This window comes from Oncorhynchus keta, chromosome 6, assembly GCF_023373465.1.
Source record: "Oncorhynchus keta strain PuntledgeMale-10-30-2019 chromosome 6, Oket_V2, whole genome shotgun sequence".
NCBI classification, from domain to species: Eukaryota; Metazoa; Chordata; class Actinopteri; order Salmoniformes; family Salmonidae; genus Oncorhynchus; species Oncorhynchus keta.
Genome location: NC_068426.1, coordinates 23,788,587 through 23,812,339, shown reverse-complemented (window position 1 = coordinate 23,812,339; position 23,753 = coordinate 23,788,587). Strand labels below are relative to the sequence as shown.

Here is a 23,753-nt window from a genome sequence, read left to right as displayed (position 1 = left end):
GGCATGTGCTAAACAGAGTGAGTAGTTTAGTAAACAACCTAAGATTTAAATATTAAAAGTAGTAACCTACAATAAGGAAAAACTCCAGGTAGAATTACACTTTATCTAGTGCTTGGCCTATATCCTAATCTGACCTTGGTGCAGGTCATGCTGTTCTTCACATTACCTTCTCTGGTAAGCACACACTATATCAAATTAAATCTATGTTTATTTGTCACATGCACAGGAAACAGAAGGTGTAAACAGTACAGTGAAATGGTAACTTGCATACTAGTAATATCAAAAACAGAAAGTGTCCAGATAAAAATATTTGAGAAATATTTTATAATTATTAGATGACTCTTACCCGACACACTTGTCTAAATTGATGGGTCATGTGAAGGAAATGCTATGACCACCCCAAAACACATCTAGCTAAGTGGATGGTTCGCTATTGTCTAGACATGTACTCATGTTCATGAAATACAATAGATGGCCTTTACTCACCCCCAGACACACCTGGCTAACATGATGGGTCATGTAATCATTTGGCGAGTCTTTTGTTTAGACATGTAGCTAGCTAGCTAAACAATGAACCGGCATAATCCCAACTCATACTACTACCAATACAAACATTGTCTTAGCTATAGTGAGTAAGTGAGTAGTACACATCGTTGCGCGAGATCTTCAGTTTCTTGGCAATTTCTCGCATGGAATAGCCTATATTCCTCAGAACAAGAATAGACTGAATAAGTTATTTGTTTCTTGCCATTTTGAGCCTGTAATCGAACCCACAAATGCTGATGCTGCAGATACTCAAGTAGTCAATTTTATTGCTTATTTAACCGTTTTCAGCTGTGCTAACATAATTGTAAAAGGGTTTTCTAATGATCAATTACCCTTTAAAATGATAAACTTGGATTAGCTAACACAACATGCCATTGGAACACAGGAGTGATGGTTGCTGATAAATGGACCTCTGTACGCATATGTAGATATTCCACAAAAAATCTGCCATTTCCAGCATCAATAGTAATTTACAACATTAACAATGTCTACACTATATTTCTGATCAATTTGATGTTATTTCAAAAACAAGGACATTTCTAAGTCACCCCAAACTTTTGAACCGTAGTGTATGTCTTGGTAATCTGTCTTGCATGCATCGCTAATTCACCAAAGTAGCCGAAAGTCTGCCTCTTCCTCTCTGGTTTTATTTAAATTACACAACTTTCCCCAGGCCTTTATAGCCTATCGTCTAGTTAGGCAATAACACATAAAATAATGTTTTGTGATAACTTTACTGCTATTTACATTTTGGACTATGTATACATGTTATTGTGTTACAGCCTGAATTCAATATGTATTCAATTGAGTTGTTTATCACTGGCCTACACACAATGCCCCATAATGTCAAAGTGGAATTGTGTTTTTTGAAATGATTGGATTTCACCATTGAGGTCAATGGTGACCTTAAAACAGTTACAGAGTTTATTTTTGATAAACTTTATTTAACTAGGCAAGTCAGTTAAGAACAAATTCTTATTTTCAATGATGGCCTAGGAACAGTGGGTTAACAACCTTGTTCAGGGGAAGAACGACAGTTTTTTTAACCTTGTCAGCTCAGGAATTCAATCTTGCAACCTTTCGGTTACTAGTCCAACGCTCTAACCACTAGGCTACCCGCCACCCCAGTTTAATGGCTGTGATAGGAGAAAACTGAAGATGGATAAACAACATTGTAGATACGCCACTGTCACGTTCTGACCTTTATTTCCTTTGTTTTGTATTTATTTAGTATGGTCAGGGCGTGAGTTGGGGTGGGCAGTCTATGTTTGTTTTTCTATGATTTGGGGATTTGTATGTTTCGGCCTAGTATGGTTCTCAATCAGAGGCAGGTGTCATTAGTTGTCTCTGATTGAGAATCATACTTAGGTAGCCTGGGTTTCACTGTTTGTTTGTGGGTGATTGTCTATGTTAGTTGCTTGTGTCAGCACAGGTCTCATTTATAGCTTCACGGTCGTTATTTGTTTATTGTTTTTGTATAGTTTGTATTCAGTGTTCAGTGCTTTCTTTTATTAAATATTCATCATGAACACATACCACGCCGCATTTTGGTCCTCTGATCCTTCTCGCCTCTCCTCTTCAGATGAAGAGGAGGACGACCGTGACAGCCACACTACTAACCTAATTGACAGAGTACAAAGAAGGAAGCTTGTACAGAATACAAATATTCCAAAACATGCATACCATTTGCAAAAAGGTACTAAAGTACTACTGCAAATAAATGTGGCAAAGCAATACATTTTTTTCCTCAATAGAAAGTGTCATGTTTGGGGCAAATCCAATACAACACATTACTGAGTACCACTCTCCATATTTTTAAGCATAGTGGTGGCTGCATCATGTTATGGGTATTCTTGTAGTCATTAAAAGACTGGAGTTTTGCAGGATTTTAAGAAATGGAATGGAGGCAAAATAGGCAAAATCCTAGAGGAAAACCTGGTTCAGAATGCTTTCCACCAGACACTCAAAGATGAATTAACTTTCATCAGGCCAATAACCTTAAACACAAGGCCAAATCTACACTGGAGTTGCTTACCAAGAAGACAGTGAATGTTCATGAGTGGTCGAGTTAAAGTTTTGGCAAGACCTGAAACTGGTTGTCTAGAATTAACAACAACCAATTTGACAGAACTTGAATAATTATTTTAAGAATATTGGGAAAATGTTGCACAATCCAGCTGTGGAAAGCTCTTAATAAGATATTTCTGTATTTCATTTTCAATATATTTACAAACATTTTAAGAATCATGTTTTCAATTTGTCATTATGGGGTATTCTGTGTAGATGGGTGAGAAAAAAATATTGAATTCAGGCTGTAACACAAAAAAATGTGGAGTAAATCAAGGGGTATGAATACTTTCTGAAGGCACTGTTGTTCTTCAGTTTGGGAGTTCCTTGTGTGCCTTCCCAGTATCCCTTCGTGTATCCCTTCCTGTCCTGTTTTGTCTGGTCTTTGATTTTAATAGCACTATTGATTCATGCATTTACTATTGATTCATTAATTTATGATTTGATGTACTGTCACTAGATTTTATGCAGGCATACTTTTATTATAAGATGTCCTTGAGTTCCCTGAAAGGCATCTGCTAAATAAAATGTATTATTATTATCAACAATTGCAAATGAATTCGCATGTGTTATAAAGCACATATTTTGGGAGGAATGTATATATTGAGTTATGTCACATTAGGCAACACACCTTTGATATTTTGTGAAACATCTATGTTGTGCTCATAAAGCCTTTATAAGTAGTTGTTTCTTCAAAGTGTGATTCTAACTATCATGATATTATAATACATGACATTGTGACAAACAGGTTTCTCTGCAGAGCGAAATCCAACCTAAATCCAACCTCTGTGTGTAAAGTCAGATTTCAGCAGGAGTTAGCACCATTACCCCTCTCTCCCTCTGCAGTCCTGCCCTGTATGTGCGCTGTTTGTTCAGTCTGTGCCAGAGAGTTTAGTGGACTTCCAGTGCAGGCCAATGGAAAAAGCCTGCCATCTGAGGTAGCTACAGTCTCTGCTACACAGCTCCCCTAATCCACTGCAAAAACACATGAGCAATTAGCATAGCATTATCAGATGCTCATGCCTGTCATGGTAATTTTATGTTGAAGGGGGCTTTTGTCGTTTGTCAAATCCTGAAATTTCCATCCCTAACTAAAACATTTTCCGAGAAGATAGAACTGCCAAAGGGGGCGGATTTGCAATCTACTGCAGAGATAGCCTGCAGAGTTCTGTCATGCTATCCAGGTCTGTGCCCAAACAATTTGAGCTTCTACTTTAAAAATCCACATTTCCAGAAACAAGTCACTCACCGTTGCCACTTGTTATAGACCCCCTTCAGCCCCCAGCTGTGCCCTGGACACCATATGTGAATTGATCGCCCCCCATCTATCTTCAGAGTTCGTACTGTTAGGTGACCTTAACTTGGGCATGCTTAACACCCCGGCCGTCCTACAATCCCAGGTGGTGAGGGTAGGTAACAACATCTCCACCCCGCTGATCCTCAACACTGGGGCCCCACAAGGGTGCATTCTGAGCCCTCTCCTGTACTCCCTGTTCACCCACGACTGTGTGGCCATGCACGCCTCCAACTCAATCATCAAGTTTGCGGACGACACTACAGTGGTAGGCTTGATTACCAACAACGATGAGACGGCCTACAGGGAGGAGATGAGGGTCCTTGGAGTGTGGTGTCGGGAAAATAACCTCACACTCAACGTCAATAAAACAAATGACATGATTGTGGACTTCAGGAAACAGCAGGAGGGAGCACCCCCCTATCCACATCGACAGGACAGTAGTGGAGAGGGTAGTAAGTTTTAAGTTCCTCGGCGTACACATCACGGACAAACTGAATTGGTCCACCCACACAGACAGCGTTGTGAAGAAGGCGCAGCAGCGCCTCTTCAACCTTCAACCAAACTTCTACAGATGCACAATCGAGAGCATCCGGTCGGGCTGTATCACCGCCTGGTACGGCAACTGCTCCGCCCACACCTGTAAGGCTCTCCAGAGGGTAGTGAGGTCTGCACAACGCATCACCGGGGGAAAACTACCTGCCCTCCAGGACACCTACACCACCCGATGTCACAGGAAGGCCATAAAGATCATCAAGGACAACAACCACCCGAGCCACTGCCTGTTCACCCCGCTATCATCCAGAAGGCGATGTCAATACAGGTGCATCAAAGCAGGGACCGAGAGACTGAAAAACAGCTTCTATCTCAAGGCCATCTGACTGTTAAACAGCCACCACTAACATTGAGTGGCTGCTGCCAACATACTGACTCAACTCCAGCCACTTTAATAATGGAAATTGATGTACATTTTTTTTATCACTGGCCACTTTAAGCAATGACACTAATAATAATGTTTACATACCCGACATTACTCATCTCATATGTATATGTATATACTGTACTCTATATCATCTACTGCATCTTTATGGAGTACATGTATCTCTAGCCACTTTAAACTATGCCACTTTGTTTACATACCCTACATTACTCATCTCATATGTATATACTGTACTCGATACCATCTGCTGCATCTTGCCTATGCCGTTCTGTACCATCACTCATTCATATATCTTTATGTACATATTCTTTATCCCTTTACACTTGTGTGTATAAGGTAGTAGTTGTGGAATTGTTAGGTTAGATTACTCGTTGGTTATTACTGCATTGGCGGAACTAGAAGCACAAGCATTTCGCTACACTCGCATTAACATCTTGATTTGATTTGAATCTCAACTAGATGCCCTCAATCTCACACAAATTATCAAGGAACCTACCAGCTACAATCCTAAATCCGTAACCATGGGCACCCTCTTAGATATCATCCTGACCAACTTGCCCTTTAAATACACCTCTGCTGTCTTCAACCAGGATCTCAGCGATCACTGCCTCATTGCCTGCGTACTGACCTCATCCTGTCAGTAGAGGATGCCTGGTTTATCTTCAAAAGTGCTTTCCTCTCCATCTTAAATAAGCATGCCCCATTAAAAAAAAATCGAACTAAGAACAGATACAGCCCTTGGTTCACCCCAGACATGACTGCACTTGACCAGCACAAAAACATCCTGTGGCATTCTGCATTAGCATCGAATAGCCCCTGCGATATGCAACTTTTCAGGGAAGTCAGGAACCAATATACTCAGTCAGTTAGGAAAGCAAAGGCTAGCTTCTTCAAACAGAAATTTGCTTCCTGTAGCACTAATTCCCAAAAGTTTTGGGACACTGTAGAATAAGTCCATGGAGGATAAGAGCACCTCCTCCCAGCTGCCCACTGCACTGAGGATAGGAAATACTGTCATCACCGATAGATCTACGATAATCGATCATTTCAATAAGCATTTTTCCACGACTGGCCATGCTTTCCACCTGGCTACCCCTACCCCTGCCAACATCTCAGCACCCCCTGCCGAATCTTACTCCCCCCACTTCTCCTTCACCCAAATGCAGACAGCTGATGTTCTGAAAGAGCTGCAAAATCTGGACCTGTACAAATCAGCTGGGCTAGACAATCTGGAACCTCTCTTTCTAAAATTATTTGCCAAAATTGTTGCAACCCCTATTACTAGCCTATTCAACCTCTCTTTTGTATCGTCTGAGATCCCCAAAGATTGGAAAGCTGCCGCGGTCATCCCCCTCTTCAAATGGGGAGACACTCTAGACCAAAACTGTTATAGACCTATATCCATCCTGCCCTGCCCTTATAAAATATTAGAAAGCCAAGTTAATAAAAAGATCACCGACCATTTCGAATCCCACCGTACCTTCTCCACTATGCAATCTGGTTTCCGAGCTGGTCATGGGTGCACCTCAGCCACGCTCAAGGTCCTAAATGATATCATAACTGCCATCGATAAAAGACAGTACTGTGCAGCCGTCTTCATTGACCTGACCAAGGCTTTCGACTCTATCGAAATCGGCAGACTCAATAAACTTGGCTTCTCAAATGACTGCCGTACCTGGTTCACCAGCTACTTCTCAGATAGAGTTCAGTGTGTCAAATCGGAGGGCCTGTTGTCCGGACCTCTGGCAGTCTCTATGGGGGTGCCACAGGGTTCAATTCTCGGGCCGACTCTCTTCTCTGTATATATCATTGATGTCGCTCTTGCTGCTGGTGATTCATGCCGCTAAACATACCCTTGTAAAACTGACTATCCTACCGATCCTTGACTTTGGCGATGTCATTTACAAGATAGCCCCCAACACTCTACTCAGCAAACTGGATGTAGTCTATCACAGTGCCATCTGTTGTATCACCAAAGCCCCATATACTACCCACCACTGTGACCTGTATGCTCTTGTTGGCTGGTCCTCACTACATACCCATCGCCAAACCCACCGGCTCTAGGTCATCAATAAGTCTTTGCTTGGTAAAGCCCCGCCTTATCTCAGCTCACTGGTCACCATAGCGAGACCCACACTTAGCATGCGTTGCAGCAGGTATATTGCACTGGTCATCCCCAAAGCCAACACTTATTTTGGCCGCCTTTCCTTCCAGTTCTCTGCTGCTAATGACTGGAACGAATTGCAAAAAATCTCTGAAGCTGGAGTCGTATATCTCCCTCACTAACTTTAAGCGTAAGCTGTCAGAGCAGCTTACCGATCACTGTACCTGTACACAGCCAATCTGTAAATAGCACACCCAACTACCTCATCCCCATATTATTCTATTATTATTATTATTACCTCCCTTATCCTACCCCATTTGCACACACTTTATATAGACTTTTTCTATTGTATTATTGACTGTAAGTTTGTTTATCCCATGTGTAACTCTGTGCTGTTGTTTTTGTCACACTGCTTTGCTTTAACTTGGTCAGGCCGCAGTTGTAAATGAGAACTTGTTCTCAACTAGCCTACCTGGTTAAATGAAGGTGAAATCAAATAAATTGTGTCTTGACTGTTAACTGTGTGTTGTCAGTAGGGTAGGAAATGTGCTATAGATATATCAATGAAAGGTGTGGTAACACTTTACATTAAGTCAAAGAAGTAGTATAATTCTTACTATATCATTGTACTAACATGGATTTAATAAAGTTATCACTGTGACTTTAAATAAAGCCTCTTTAATAATGTATACATATCCTACATTTGTCACGTTCTGACGTTATAATAACAGAACTATCTTTGTTTTAGTATGGTCAGGGCGTGAGTTGGGTGGGTTGTCTATGTTCGTTTTTCTCTCATTTGGGATTTCTGTGTTCGGCCTAGTATGGTTCTCAATCAGAGGCAGCTGTCAATCGTTGTCCCTGATTGAGAATCATACTTAGGTAGCCTGGTTTCACTTTTGAGTGGTGGGTGTTTATTTTCTGTCTTTGTGTGTGTCGCCAGACAGGACTGTTTCGGTTTTCGTTCGTTCACTTTATTGTTTTGTATTTCAGTGTTCATTTTTATCTATTAAAGATTACATCATGAACACTTACCAAGCTGCGCATTGGTCCTCCGATCCTTCTCGCTACTCCTCCTCAGAAGAGGAGGACGAGATCTGTTACAACATTACTCTTCTCATATGTAAACTCAGCAAAAAAAGAAACTTCCTCTCACTGCCAACTGCGTTTATTTTCAGCAAACTTAACATGTGTAAATATTTGTATGAACATAACAAGATTCAACAACTGAGACATGAACTGAACAAGTTCCACAGACATGTGACTAACATAAATGGAATAATGTGTCCCTGAACAAGGGGGGTTCAAAATCAAAAGTAACAGTCAGTATCTGGTGTGGCCACCAGCTGCATTAAGTACTACAATGTATCTCCTCCTCATGGACTGCACCAGATTTGCCAGTTTTTGCAGTGAGATGTTACCCCACTCTTCTACCAAGACACCTGCAAGTTCCCGGACATTTCTGGGGGAATGGCCCTAGCCCTCCGATCCAACAAGTCCCAGACATGCTCACTGGGATTGAGATCCGAGCTCTTCGCTGGCCATGGCAGAACACTGACATTCCTGTCTTGCAGGAAATCACACACGAGCAGTATGGCTGGTGGCATTGTCATGCTGGAGGGCCATGTCAGGATGAGCCTGCAGGAAGGGTACCACATGAGGGAGGAGGATGTCTTCCCTGTAATGCACAGCTTTGAGATTGCCTGCAATGATAACAAGCTCAGTCCGATAATGCTGTGACACACCGCCCCAGACCACGACGGACCCTCCACCTCCAAATCGATCCCGCTCCAGAGTACAGGCCTCAGTGTAACGCTCATTCCTCCGACCATCACCCCTGGTGAGACAAAACCGCGACTTGTCAGTAAAGAGCACTTTTTGCCAGTCCTGTCTGGTCCAGGGACGGTGGCTTTGTGCCCATAGGCGACGTTGTTGCTGGTGATGTCTGGTGTGGACCTGCCTTTACAACAGGCCTACAAGCCCTCAGTCCAGCCTCTTTCAGCCTATTGCGGACAGTCTGAGCACTGATGGAGGGATTGTGTGTTCCTGGTGTAACTCGGGCAGTTGTTGTTGCCGTCCTGCACCTGTCCTGCAGGTGTGATGTTCGTCTCACAGTACGGACATTGCAATTTGTTTCCCTGGCCACATCTACAGTCCTCGTGTCTCCTTGCAGCATGCCTAAGGCATGTTCACACAGATGAGCAGGGACCCTGGGCATCTTTCTTTTGGCGTTTTTCAGAGTCAGTAGAAAGGCCTGTTTCGTGTCCTGTTTTCATAACTGTGACCTTAATTGCCTTCCGTCTGTAAGCTGTTAGTGTCTTAACGACTGTTCCACAGGTGCATGTTCATTAATTGTTTAAGGTTCATTGACCAGGCATGGGAAACAGTGTTTAAACCCTTTACAATGAAGATCTGTGAAGTTATTTGGATTTTTACGAATGATCTTTGAAAGACAGTGTCTTGAAGTTTATATACTGTATTCTGTACCATCTACTGCATCTTGCCTATGCCGCACGGCCATCCATAAATTTATATGTACATATTATTTCTCCATCCCTTTACATTTGTTTGTATAAGGTAGTCATCGTGAATTTGTTAGATTACTTGTTTGATATTACTGCACTGTCGGAACTAGAGGCACAGGCATTTCGCTACACTCAACATTAACATCTGCTATCAAATACAATTTGATTTGATTTGACATAGTACATAGTATTTGAGTGATTACAGCAATACACATTTAAAGAGACAATCAATTCCCTTATTATGAATCCTATCATGCATGGAGACTAATCTCTCATGGATGGACAGGTCTCCATGTAATCTCGGTTAACCCAGAACAAAAATGTTGTATAATTTGGTCAGATGCTCGATGTTTACGTAAACATCAAGTATCTGAGCAAAGGATGAGAGATGATAGTTCTGGGTTAACCGAGATTACGTGGAGACCCACGACTCTCCCTCTTTTAAGTAAACTCACTGAAGGTCAATCACATGTAAATATAATATATAAAGGCTTTGTCTATTCTGTTTATTACTAGGTCTATAGGAAAAGACACCTCCTTTGAGAGGACTGCTCAGGGGCTTCCAGTAATTATTGAAGTTGACATGTTATTTGAGTTCACGTGTATGTGGAGTGTGGGGGGGTGTAACTGCTATAATACCTAGCCAAGTCTGGTAAACCACTAACGTGAGATTCTGTCTGTGTGTGTGTGTGTGTGTGTGTGTGTGTGTGTGTGTGTGTGTGTGTGTGTGTGTGTGTGTGTGTGTGTGTGTGTGTGTGTGTGTGTGTGTGTGTGTGTGTGTGTGTGTGTGTGTGTGTGTGTGTGTGTGTGCGTGCGTGCATTCTTGCCTGCGTGCCTAGCTGTGTGTTTATGGAAAGCGCCATAACTGCGTGTCTAGCTGTGTGTTTGTGGAAAGCGTCATATCTGAGTGTCTAGCTGTGTGTTTGTGGAAAGTGCCATACCTGCGTGTCTAGCTGTGTGTTTGTGGAAAGTGCCATACCTGCGTGTCTTGCTGTGTGTTTGTGGAAAGTGCCATACCTGCGTGTCTAGCTGTGTGTTTGTGGAAAGTGCCATACCTGAGTGTCTAGCTGTGTTTGTGGAAAGTGCCATACCTGCGTGTCTAGCTGTGTGTTTGTGGAAAGTGCCATACCTGCGTGTCTCGCTGTGTGTTTGTGGAAAGTGCCATACCTGCGTGTCTAGCTGTGTCTGTGGAAAGCAAGTGGAAACAATAAAATTACACTGAACCAAAATTTAAACGCAACATGCAACAATTTCATTGACTTTACTGAGTTACACTTCACATAAGGATATCAGTCAATTGAAATAAATTACTTAGGCCCTAATCTATAGATTTAACATGACTGAGCAGGGGCACAGCCATGGGTGGGCCTGACAGGGCGTAGGCCCACCCACTGGAGAGCCAGGCCCAGCCAATCAGGATGAGTTTTTCCCTACAAAAGAGCTTTATTTCAGAAAAATACTACTCTGTTTCATCAGCTGTCTGGGTGGCTGGTCTTAGACGATCATTCAGGTAAAGAAGCTGGATGTGGAGGTCATGGTCTGGTGTGGTACACGTGGTCTACGTTTGTGAGGCCGGTTGGATGTAATGCCAAATTCTTTAAAACGACGTTAGAGGCGGCTTATGGTAGAGAAATGAACATTACATTCTCTGACAACACCTCTGGTGGACATTCCTGTAGTCAGCATGCCAATTGCATGCTCCCTCAAAACGTGAGACATCTGTAGCATTGTGTTATGTGACAAAACTGCACATTTTAGAGTGGCCTTTTGTCCCCAGCACAAAGTGCATCTTTGTAATGATCATGCTGTTTAATCAGCTTCTTGATATGACACACCTGTCAGATGGATGGATTATCTTGGCAAAGAAGAAATGCTCACTTACAAGGATGTAAACAAATGTGTGGAAGTCTGAGAGAAATAAGAGAAATACGATTGTTGTGTGTATGTAACATTTCTGGGATATTTTATTTCTGCTCATGAAACAAGGGACCAACACTTTACATGATGTGTTTATATTTTTGTTCAGTATATTGTTAGAGGCATGGGTGGACCCACAGCAAAGTACAGCAGAAGTTTGCCAAGTCCTTATCATGGAAAATGTGTAGGTTATATAATAGAGCTGGATATGGAATTCAATATTTCCTGCAGGTTTACAGTAGTTTATCTGCAACCAATTCTCTGTGCAGAAGTATACTGAGGGTGTTGTGTATGTTTCGGTGTGCCGACAGTGACCGGTGATGCTGAATGATGTGTCCTCCTTTCACTTTGCGCATCAGCAGCCATGTTGCCCCACTCTAATGTCAGACGTGCATCACATGACGTACAGTAATTCACTCAGCTGAGAATGGAGGTTATGTATGTGCTCTGCTGACCTGACTAGCATGTTTTCTGTCTTTCACTCTCTCTCTCTCTTTTTGGCACCTCTCACTCAATCACTTTTCAATTTTGTGACTGCATATAGCCTGCTACAGTTTGAGTCTTTCTCATTCATCACTATGTGCCTCTTCCCTCTCTTTTTCTCTCTTTTTCCCTCTTTTCTCTATCTCTCTCACTCACTCACTCACTCACTCACTCACTCACTTTCCCTTCATATACCATGTATCTCTGTGTTTTTCTCATCTCATTTCTCTCTCCCCCTCTCTTCTGCTGACTCATATAGAATCAGGGCGCTCCGTCCTTAAAAACAGGTGACTCAATGGCACAGGAGCAGAGTTTTTTTTGTAGATTGAGTTATAGAGTCCTCTTACCTTGCAGAGGATGTACCCAATTCTGTCCCACACACACACACACACACACACACACACACACACACACACACACACACACACACACACACACACACACACACACACACACACACACACACACACACACACACACACACACACACACACACACACACACACACACAGACACACACACACACATACTCTCACACACACACAGACACACACACACACACGCCTACACTCGTTCCTCTCTCTCTGTGTCATACTGTACACAAACAAGAACACACTGAGGCACACGCCTACATTCTCTCTCGCTCTCTCTTTCAAACTCACACCAACTTACTATATTACACATGCATACATGCTACACTTTCTCGCCACCTCTCTTACACACACACACACACACACACACACACACACACACACACACACACACACACACACACACACACACACACACACACACACACACACACACACACACACACACACACACACACACACACACACACACACACACACACACACACACACACACCTCCCATTACCTCAGACCGAGTGGAAACTACATCCCTGTATGAGACAGCAAACATTCTGCAGGCCCGAGTCTGTAGTGTTGACCCCACTGTCCTTAAAGGCCCAGTGCAGTCAAAATGATTTTCCTTGTGTTTTGTATCATATCGTACAACAGCTGATGAAACAAACACTGTCAAAGTGTGAAAACATTTCATCAGTGTTATTTCCTGATAGTTGCTTGTTGAAAATATAGTCACAGGACCTCCTAATCAGCAGGTTTGCTGATTAGAACAGCAAACGTTTGTGTCCCTGGCTAGATTGCTATTAGAGGATATTGATGCTAGTGTCGTGGAAATTCTACACAGGGACTCTCGAAGTCAATCTTAAATGAATCATTGTTTATTAACAGCAAGCTGGAGAGGGCACAGTCAAACTTAGATGCATAAAGTACCTGGTCTGAAGTGAGCTCCTTTGGGGCAGGCCTGTTAGATCTCTTATCTACTGCTTACACAGCCAAGTTACATGGGCATGGTTCATAGGGTTAGTTCCTGCATGTGTCTGGCACCGTCTCCTATATTAACTTATAGAACATATTCTGGGAGTTCTGCCAGATGGTCCTAAGGAGGGGGTCATGTCGCCCCCTCTCATATCTTTACCAAGCACAGGCAGGAACCAAGGATTATTTATGACACAAAAAACAAGATTAACATTTTCAAGGCTCTCTTCACACAATAACATTTTCCATCACACTAGATTATATTGTTCCTGCAGTTTTACAATCACTAATAATACATAAGCCTTCTTTGATGATGTATTAATATAGATCTTATAAAGATCATATTGCTAAAGGAATCTTTTGACGGTCTCCCCTTGAATGCCTTATATATTTGACCATGGAATAATGTACATATACTACGTCACCAAAAGTATGTGGACACCTTTCAAATGAGTGAATTTGGCTATTTCAGCCACACCCATTACTGACTGGTGTATAAAATCAAGCACACAGCCATGCAATCTCAATAGACAAACACTGGCACCGTCATAGGATGCCACCTTTCCAACAAGTCAGTTAGTCAAATGTCTGCCCTGTGGAAACGTCTAGAAGCAACACCGGCTCAGCTGCGAAGTGGTAGGCCACACAAGCTCACAGAATGCATAGTGCCAAATGTAAAGTTTTTGGAGGAGAAATAATGGTCTGGGGCAGTTGATTTGGATTAGGCCTCTTAGTTCCAGTGAAGGGAAATCTTAACGCTACAACATAGATATTCTAGACGATTCTGTGCTTCCAACTTTGTGTCAACAGTTTGGGGAAGGCCCTTTCCTGTTTATTCATGACAATTCCCCTGTGCACAAAGCGAGGTCCATACAGAAATGGTTTGTTGAGATCGGTGTGGAAGAACTTGACTGGCCTGCACAGAGCCCTGACCTCAACCCCATCAAACACCTTTGGGATGAATTGGAACGCAGACTACGAACCAGGCGTAATTGCCCAACATCAGTGCCAGACCTCACTAATGCTCTTGTAGCTGAATGGAAGCAAGTCCACACAGCAATGTTCCAACATCTAGTGGAAAGCCTTCCCACAAGAGTGGAGGCTGTTATACTTTTGGTCATGCAGTGTATTTGTGAGTTTATTCTAGCACCTGATTCGCACAAGGTCTATGACCCTCAAAGTCAACTTTGGACCTCGAAGCCAGTTCCACTGCATTTTTTCATTGTTCCCCTCTAATCAGGGACTGATTTAAACATGGGACACCATGTGTGTGCAATTAACTATCAAGTCGATCAGAAAACCAGCAGGCCTCATAGGGTAATAGTTGAGCACCCCTGGTCTATAATATAGACTCTGTGACAATGACTGTTGTCTTACTGTAGCTGTTATTAGATCACATGGGAATTATGCTGCCCTTGATACACACGCTCATGTTAGCACACACACACACACACACACACACACACACACACACACACACACACACACACACACACACACACACACACACACACACACACACACACACACACACACACACACACACACTCCTCGGGTTTGGGTTTCCCTGGACGGAAGGGAATAACCTGCACAATTCTCTAATGTAATACTGAGTTCTCTACTGCTGTCTTCTTCAAGCACTCTAATGGCATTTTTTTGTGCTTTCTCTCTCTTCACCTAGGTCATTTTCTCTGTCTGTTTCTCTTTTTATGTCTCTGCCTCTGTCACTCTGTCCCCCTTTTTACCTACCTCTCGCTGTCTCCCCTGTTCCACCCCCTCTCTCTTTCTCTCTCTCCCTTTGTCATCCCCCATCCCCTCTCTCTCATGCTGTATTCATTGTCAGTGGGGCTGCTGTGAATGTTTGTTTGTTTAGCTCCTACGCCCACTTGGAGTCCATTAGCGCACTCACTGGCAGTCCCTCTACTGATTTTACTCCCTAGGAGTACACTGTCAGAAACCTGTGTTGAGAGACTCAAGTGGAGGGTGGTTGAGATGTGAGTGTAATGGTTGAGAGAAATAGTAGTTAGTTACTACAATAACTATAAGGCTATGCACCAGACTAGTTAGGGAATATATGGATGTTGTGTTGTATGAATATGATGTTATGTGTTAAGCTCTGTACGTTTACACTGTACGTTGTGTTGTATATGTAGCCATTGTGATGATAACGAGAGCTTAGAGACAGCTAAGAAAGCCTTGAACAAAACAAACTAAACAATATTCATACCAACAACAAACAAATCCCTGTATGCATATTACACAAGCCGTAGTTCACAAAACGATTCCAACGACAAAAATAAATGATCTGACATTGACTTTGCACAGACAACTTCTCCCTGGGGAGTAGTCAAGCAAAGCCTGACGTTGTATTGTAGGCAGCTATAAGCACTCAGACACCTCTCCTTTGTTCCTCCTTTCTATCTTTCTCTTTCACTCTCTCTATCTCTGTCTCTCTCTCACACTTCTCTCAATGCATACCATAATGCTCCTCTCAGACTGAGAGCTGAGGCTCTCTCCCGATTGGTAGAACTGTTGCCATGGAGCCGACCGTCTCAACAATGTAGATGGAATCTGTTGTCTGTTAAACTTTAGACATGAGAACAACTGCAGTATCTGAATATTTATAGAGAGGGATTGTTCATATTATCAGGATAAAGATAAGACCCAGATGCAGACCGTGTCGAAGTAACAATGTTTATTACAGAAACTGTGGCAATGGTACAGGACGGCAGGCAGGCTCAGGGTCAGGGGCAAGCAGAGTGGTCAAGCGGGCGGGCTTAGGGTCAGGACAGGCAAGGGTCAAAACCAGGAGGACGAGAAAAGAGAGACTGGGGAAAAGGAGGCGCTGATGCAAAAAACGCTGGTTGACTTGACAAAACAAGACGAACTGGCAACAGACAAACAGAGAACACCGGTATAAATACACAGGGGATAGTGGGGAAGATGAGCTACATCTGGAGGGGGGTGGAGACAATCCCAAAGACAGGTGAAACTGATCAGGGTGTGACACATATTGAGAATGTATAGCTTCACTATTATAGCAGTGACTAGATTTTGTGCTGGAAAGCTGTTAGTCTATGTTTGCCTCTGTTTAACATTGTATAGAATTTGAATTGACTTGTATCTATCCTCGAAGGGATATAGAATAACACACATTATAAACATTGAAAGGTGCTGCTGCACTATATGCATTAAAACATTATTATATTGTGTTAAGCCTACATATGTAGAGTCTTAATTTGAGCCAGTTTGCTACAGCAGGAAAATAATCCTGCAGCAACAGAAATGTTTAATTATTATGTGGATTATAATTAATGGACATTTTTGTAGGGGTTGATACATTTTTCGTGAGGGCAAATCAAGCCTGAAATTTCATAGTGGAAATTACAAACTTTATATCATTTTTGAAACTCGAATACACTGCAAGTTTGCATTTCTTGCTGGGACGTTGCTGGCAGAAATTGTGTTCCAGCGTAAGCCAACGCTGCTACCATCATGCCGTCCAAAGTTAAAGAAGGTTGGAGTAATGGAGAGTACAGTGTTTCCCTATCGGCAGGGTAGCCTAGTGGTTAGAGCGTTGGATTAGTAACCGGAAGGTTGCAAGTTCAAACCCCCAAGCTGACAAGGTACAAATCTGTCATTTTGCCCCTGAACAGGCAGTTAACCCACTGTTCCTCGGCCGTCATTGAAAATAAGAATTTGTTCTTAACTGATCTTGCCTAGTAAAATAAAATAAAGAAATATATTTTAAATCAACAAAATATGTCTACAAGCAATTGTTACAGCAACAGGAAAAAACCTGCGCTACAGACGGTTGTATCGGGCCACAGGGCCCACCAGGCTGGGGAGACCTACAGGACGCCTGGTGCGTGGAGGAGGCACCGGATGGACTGGGCTGTGGGGGAGCACTGGAGCTCTGGTGCGCAGCCTTGGCACCACTCCTCCAGGCTGAATGACCACTTTAGGCTGGACCCTCCAGAGTGCAGGCACAGGTCGAACCGGGCTGTGGGGGAGCACTGGAGATCTGGTGCATACCACTCGCACCTCTCCCTTAGGCTCAATGCCCACATTCGCCCATACAAGGGGGGAGTGCAGGCATAGGGCGAACTGCACCCTCCCAACGCCCCAGAGACACAGTACACAGAGCCGGCGCAGGATACCCTGGACCGAAACGGCACCCCCGGAGACCAAACACGCTGAGCTGGCACAATCCGCCCTGGCTGGATGCCCACTCTCGCATGGCACTTGCGGGGGGCTGGCATATAGCCCTCCAGGCTATGAGCACGTACTGGCGACACCGTGCGCTTCATCGCATAACACGGTGTCTGACCAGTACCTCGCTGCTTCCGGTAAGCACGGGGAGTTGGCTCAGGTCTCTCGCCTGACTCCGCCAATCTCACCGTGTGCCACCCCCCAAAAAGAATTTGGTGGCTGCCTCTCATGCCTGTTGCGCTGCCGTGCTAACTCCTCGTAGTGTTGCCGCTCAGCCTTAGCTGCCTCCAGTTCCTCCTGCGGACGGCGATACTCCCCAGCCTGTGCCCAGGGTCCCTTGCCTTTCAGTATCTCCTCCCATGTCCATTTCTCCAGATAGCGCTGCTCTTCCTTACCTTGGTCCTTTGGTGGTGGGTGGTTCTGTAACGGCTTTCGTCGGAAGAAGAAGAGTCATTGGACCAAAATGCAACGGGGTACATGGGGACATAAATCTGGGACATAAATCTGCTACGACAAGCTCATTGTCCACCCTCCCTCCCAAAAGCCTGGGTGAGAGAGAAAGACAAACTTCCGGGTCAGTAGCTTCAGTCCAACATCACACACACATACACCAACTGAAACTCACAAGTGCCTGATTATTGGACTCTATTAGCGAAAAAATGTTTGTATTTTACTTCTTTTTTTCTCCATATTATGCCTATCTCTGTCCAAATACAATGCTATTTTTCAGTTAACTACTGGTTTTCAGCATGCATATAGAGAATGGCACTCAACTTGTACTGCACTGACTCAGATGACAGATGATTGGTTAAAATAACTGGATAATAAGATAGTTGGAACTGTTTTGTTAGATTTCAGTGCAGCCTTTGATGTTATTGAAGAAACTCACTTGCTATGGATTTACATCATCTGCCAGCACATAGTTGGACATTTATTTATCCAATAGAACCCAGAGAGTTTTCTTCAATGGAAGCTACTGCAACATCAGATGTGTACAGTGCAGTGTCCTATAGGGCAGTTACCTTGGGCCATTACTCTTCTCTATTTTTACATGATTTGCCAACTGGTCTTTACACAAAGCTAGAATGACTATGTATGCAGATGATTCCACACTCTACATGTCAGCACCCAAAGCCAGTGAGCTCACTGAAATTCTAAGTAAGGAGTTATAGTCAGTATCAGAATGGGTGATTAGTAATAAACTGGTCTTAAATACTGTACATCTAAAACTAAAAGCATGCATTTGGCTCAAAACATTCTCTAAGACCTAAATCTCAACTGGCGTTGTGCATGAAGGGTTAACCATTGAGCAAGTTGAGGAAGCTAAACTCCGAGGTATCTCTACACTCTACTCAGCAAATTCGATGTAGTCTATCACAATGCCATCCGTTTTGTCACCAAAGCCCCATATACTACCCACCACTGCGACCTGTATGCTCTCGTTGGCTGGCCCTCGTCGCCAAACCCACTGGCTCCAAATCATCTATAAGTCTTTGCTTGGTAAAGCCCAGCCTTATCTCAGCTCACTGGTCACCATAGCAACACCCACGCGCAGCACGTGCTCCAGCAGGTATATCTCACTTGTCATCCCCAAAGCCAACACCTCCTTTGGCTGCCTTTCCTTCCAGTTCTCTGCTGCCAATGACTGGAACGAATTGCAAAAATTATTGAAGCTGGAGTCTTATATCTCCCTCTCTAACTTTAAGCATCAGCTGTCAGGGCATCTTACCGATCACTGTACCTGTACACAGCCTATCTGTAAATAGCATTCCCAACTACCTCATCCCCATACTATTATTTTTTTCTACTAATGCAGTAGATGGTATAGAGTAGAGGTCGACCGATTATGATTTTTCAACGCCGATACCGATTATTGGAGGATTATTGGAGGATTATTTTAACTTAATATAATACATCAATAAAATCAATTTAGCCTCAAATAAATAATGAAACATGTTCAATTTGGTTTAAATAATGCAAAAAACAGTGTTGGGGAAGAAAGTAAAAGTGCAATATGTGCCATGTAAGAAAGCTAACGTTTAAGTTCCTTGCTCAGAACATGAGAACATATGAAAGCTAGTGGTTCCTTTTAACATGAGTCTTCAATATTTCCAGGTAAGAAGTTTTAGGTTGTAGTTATTATAGGAATACTATTTCTCTCTATACGATTTGTATTTCATATACCTTTGACTATTGGATGTTCTTATAGGCACTTTAGTATTGCCAGTGTAACAGGATAGCTTCCATCCCTCTCCTCGCCGCTACCTGGGCTCGAACCAGGAAGACATCGACAACAGCCACCCTCGAAGCAGCATTACCCATGCAGAGCAAGGGGAACAACTACTCCAAGTCTCAGAGCGTGTGACGTTTGAAACGCTATTAGTGCTCACCCCGCTAAATAGCTAGTCATTTCACATTGGTTACACCAGCCTAATCTCGGGAATTACATTTACAAGATTGGCTTGAAGTCATAAACAGCACAATGCTTGAAGCATTGCGAAGAGCTGCTGGCAAAACGCATGAAAGTGCTGTTTGAATGAATGCTTACGAGCCTGCTGGTGCCTACCGTCGCTCAGACTGCTCTATCAAATCATAGACTTAATTATACCATAATAACACACAGAAATACGAGCCTTAGGTCATTAATATGGTCGAATCCGGAAAGTGTCATTTCGAAAACAAAATGTTTATTCTGTCAGTGAAATACGGAACCGTTCCGTATTTTATCTAACAGGTGGCATCCCTAAGTCTAATTATTGCTGTTACATTGCACAACCTTCAATGTTATGTCATAATTACGTAAAATTCTGGCAAATTAGTTCGCAATGAGCCAGGCGGCCCAAACTGTTGCATATGCCCTGACTCTGCGTACAATGAACGCAAGAGAAGTGACACAATTTCACCTGGTTAATATTGCCTGCTAACCATGGATTCATTTTAGCTAAATATGCAGGTTTAAAAATATATACTTCTGTGTATTGATTTTAAGAAATGCATTGATGTTTATGGTTAGGTACACGTTGGAGCAACGACAGTCCTTTTTCGCAAATATTCACTGCATCGATTATATGCAACGCAGGACACTCTAGATAAACTAGTAATATCATCAACCATGTGTAGTTATAATTAGTGATTATGGTTGATTGATTGTTTTTTCTAAGATACGTTTAATGCTGGCTAGCAACTTACCGTGGCTTCTTACTCCATTCGCGTAACAGGCGGGCTCCTCGTGAGGCAGGTGGTTAGAGCGTTGGACTAGTTAACCGTAAGGTTGCAAGATTGAATCCCTGAGCTGACAAGGTAAAAATCTGTCGTTCTGCCCCTGAGCAAGGCAGTTAACCCTCCGTTCCTAGGCCGTCATTGAAAATAAGAACGTGTTCTTAACTGACTTTCCTAGTTAAATAAAGGTTTTTATGAAAACTTGAAATCGCCCCTAATTAATCGTCCATTCCGATTAATCGGTTGACCTCCAGTATAGAGTACAGTATATACATATGAGATGAGTAATGTAGGGTATGTAAACATTATATGAAGTGGCATTGTTTATTATTTCACCTCTATGGCCTATTTATTGCCTTACCTCCCTAACATTACTTCATCTGCACACACTGTACATAGATTGTGCATAGAGGTGGAATCACCAGCAGCAAGAGCGACATCATTGACGTATACAGAGAAGAGAGTCAGCCCGAGAATTTAACCCAACAACAGGCCCTCCGATTTGACACACTGAACTCTATCTGAGAAGTAGTTGGTGAACCAGGCGAGGCAGTCATTTGAGAAACCAATGCTATTGAGCCTGCCGATAAGAATGTGGTGATTGACAGAGTCGTAGCCTTGGCCAGGTCGATGAATACAGCTGCACTGCTTTGCTTTATCTTGTCCAGGTCGCAGTTGTAAACGAGAACTTGTTCTCAACTGGCCTCCCTGGTTAAATAAAGGTGAAATAAATAAAAAGGTATTGGATTGGATGGTCAATTATCATGGTCAAGTCATATTGACAGAGTTGTTGTGACGATGGGGAGGGGTATGTTTGTTATAAAAATATTCTCTGCCTTTTTTTACACAAAAAACAACTGTACTAGTTGTTCAGGCTCTGGTCTTGTCCCATCTTGATTATTGTCCAGTAATATGGTCAAGTGCAGCAAAAAAAGGCCTAGCAAAGCTGCAGCTGGCTGAAAATAGAGCAGCACACCTTGCCGTTAACTGCACCTACAGAACTAACATCAACAACATGCCTGCCAGTCTTTCCTGGTTGAGGCTTGACGGGAAACTAACTGCATCTCTCCTAGTTTTTATGAGAAGTATTACTGTGATGAATATCCCAGATTGTCTGCATAATCAAATAACATTCAGCTAAGACATCCATACATAACCCGCAAGACATGTCAACAGGGGTCTCTTCCCTAAGTACAAAACAAATTCACGGGAACGCACAGTCTTATACAGACCAATGATCGCATGGAACTCCCTTCTGTCTCCAATTACTCAAGCAAACAGTAAAATTCCTTTAAAAACGGATTATTACATCTCATGGAATGACGGGGACTGTGAAGGGACACAAATACAAACACACTCACACTCACACACAGACACACTCCAACCCACACACAATTTCTGCTGTTGTATTGTTTGTGTATCGTTGTGTATTACATTTGTGTGACTGTCCTTGTCTATCATTGTATCAGTACTTGTCATGTATTACATATTCAAATACTCCAGCCTGCTACTACAAGTAATCAGCACCAGGCCCCAGAGTGCTGCCCTGATTCAAATTTCCACCACACATTCCAACAAATTTAGAAGGAGCAGTAAAAGCATTCAAATGTCATGTCCCATTCTATAAACTACACCTACACACTCATAACTCACAGTGACACATAAAGAGTGGATGTGCGCACACAGACACACACACACATACAAACACCCTCTCACACAAGCGCATTAACTCTCTCTCTCTCTGATGAAAGTATCTTGTTATTCTTGTCATGTGGCATCGCCCTCTCTCTCTCTCTCTCTCTCTCTCTCTCTCTCTCTCTCTCTCTCTCTCTCTCTCTCTCTCTCTCTCTCTCTCTCTGATGTGCTGTGCGCAGTGCTGTGTCGTCCCGTCTGCCTGACTCAACATATTTCTGGCTCCCCCTCCCCCTCTCTGCCCAGGCTGGCACGTACATGCATGTCTGTAGACTCTATACCCAGCATGCTTCACTTCTCTCTGTGCTGTGGCGCACGCGGGACTCACTGCATTGCAGCCCCGTGTGCATTGATTGTCAGAAAGACAGCAGCTCAGAGGGAAAGTGGTGTGAAGAGAGGGAGGGGGAAAGAGAAAGCAAGAGTGAGGGGAGGTATCCTAAGACTTCAGCGTGCAGACAGACGGACGGACGGACGGACGGACGGACAGACACAGACAGACAGACAGACAGACAGACAGACAGACAGACAGACAGACAGACAGACAGACAGGATGAGGGAAGAGTGTCAATGACGGTATGCAGGTGTTAAATGGGACAGAACTCGTCTGAGTTTGAGTTTTTTATACAGACATCACCACTGCTCTGGCAGGAATATGAATGCTGATGTGTGACCACACTAACTGACTGTGTGATTTCCCTTCTCCATTTTCTTTCCCTGTGGTGATGTGAAGTGAGAAGTTTGCCCAGTTTTGGTATCTTTTCATTACATCTGGCAGGCTGGGTTTTTGTCTGAGAGGGAGTGGGTAAGAGAGAGAGAGCCAGAGAGGGAGGGAGTTAAGAATTCTGGTGTTGTTTACATAGCAGGTGTTGTTTACATAGCTACGCAGTGAGTAAATTACGAGTGAAACTCCAACTTTTTACAAACACACATTTCATGTTGCCCACACCCTACTCTCTCTCTCTCTCTCTCTCTCTCTCTCTCTCTCTCTCTCTCTCTCTCTCTCTCTCTCTCTCTCTCTCTCTCTCATGTGTGTGTCATGGTTGTTTTATGTTCACAGCTTCCCTCACAGTCCTTAGCAGAGACACTCTCTGTACTGTAAGCTGCTGTCTAACCTTTCCCTGGGCTTTCCTCTGTCAAACTCAATGACGTCTGGGGTCCTTTTTCCTTCTCTAATCCATCCCAAACACCAGTCCGGGAGCCCTGCTTAGTGCCTGTGCAAAAATGTAACCAGACAACAACAGAGGAAATTGTCTACCTGAACAAACTAAGACAGTGAACTCAGTGACATCTCACTGGGAGAACTCACTCGCTCATGTTAGAAATCCCCCAACAGACAGTCACAGCATTTTAAACGAATCTAACGTAATACTTGCACAAACGCTAGCAAGTTCAATCTTTTCCGTCATTCAGAAT

At 43.2% G+C, this 23,753-nt stretch overlaps 1 protein-coding gene across 1 annotated transcript in view; it reads left to right on the top strand.

The window, feature by feature from the left end:
- The window catches only part of LOC118384862 (nucleus accumbens-associated protein 2-like), a 54,462-nt gene that overhangs the window by 10,648 nt on the left and 20,061 nt on the right, over positions 1-23,753 (top strand). The gene's annotated exons all lie outside the window — the stretch shown is intronic.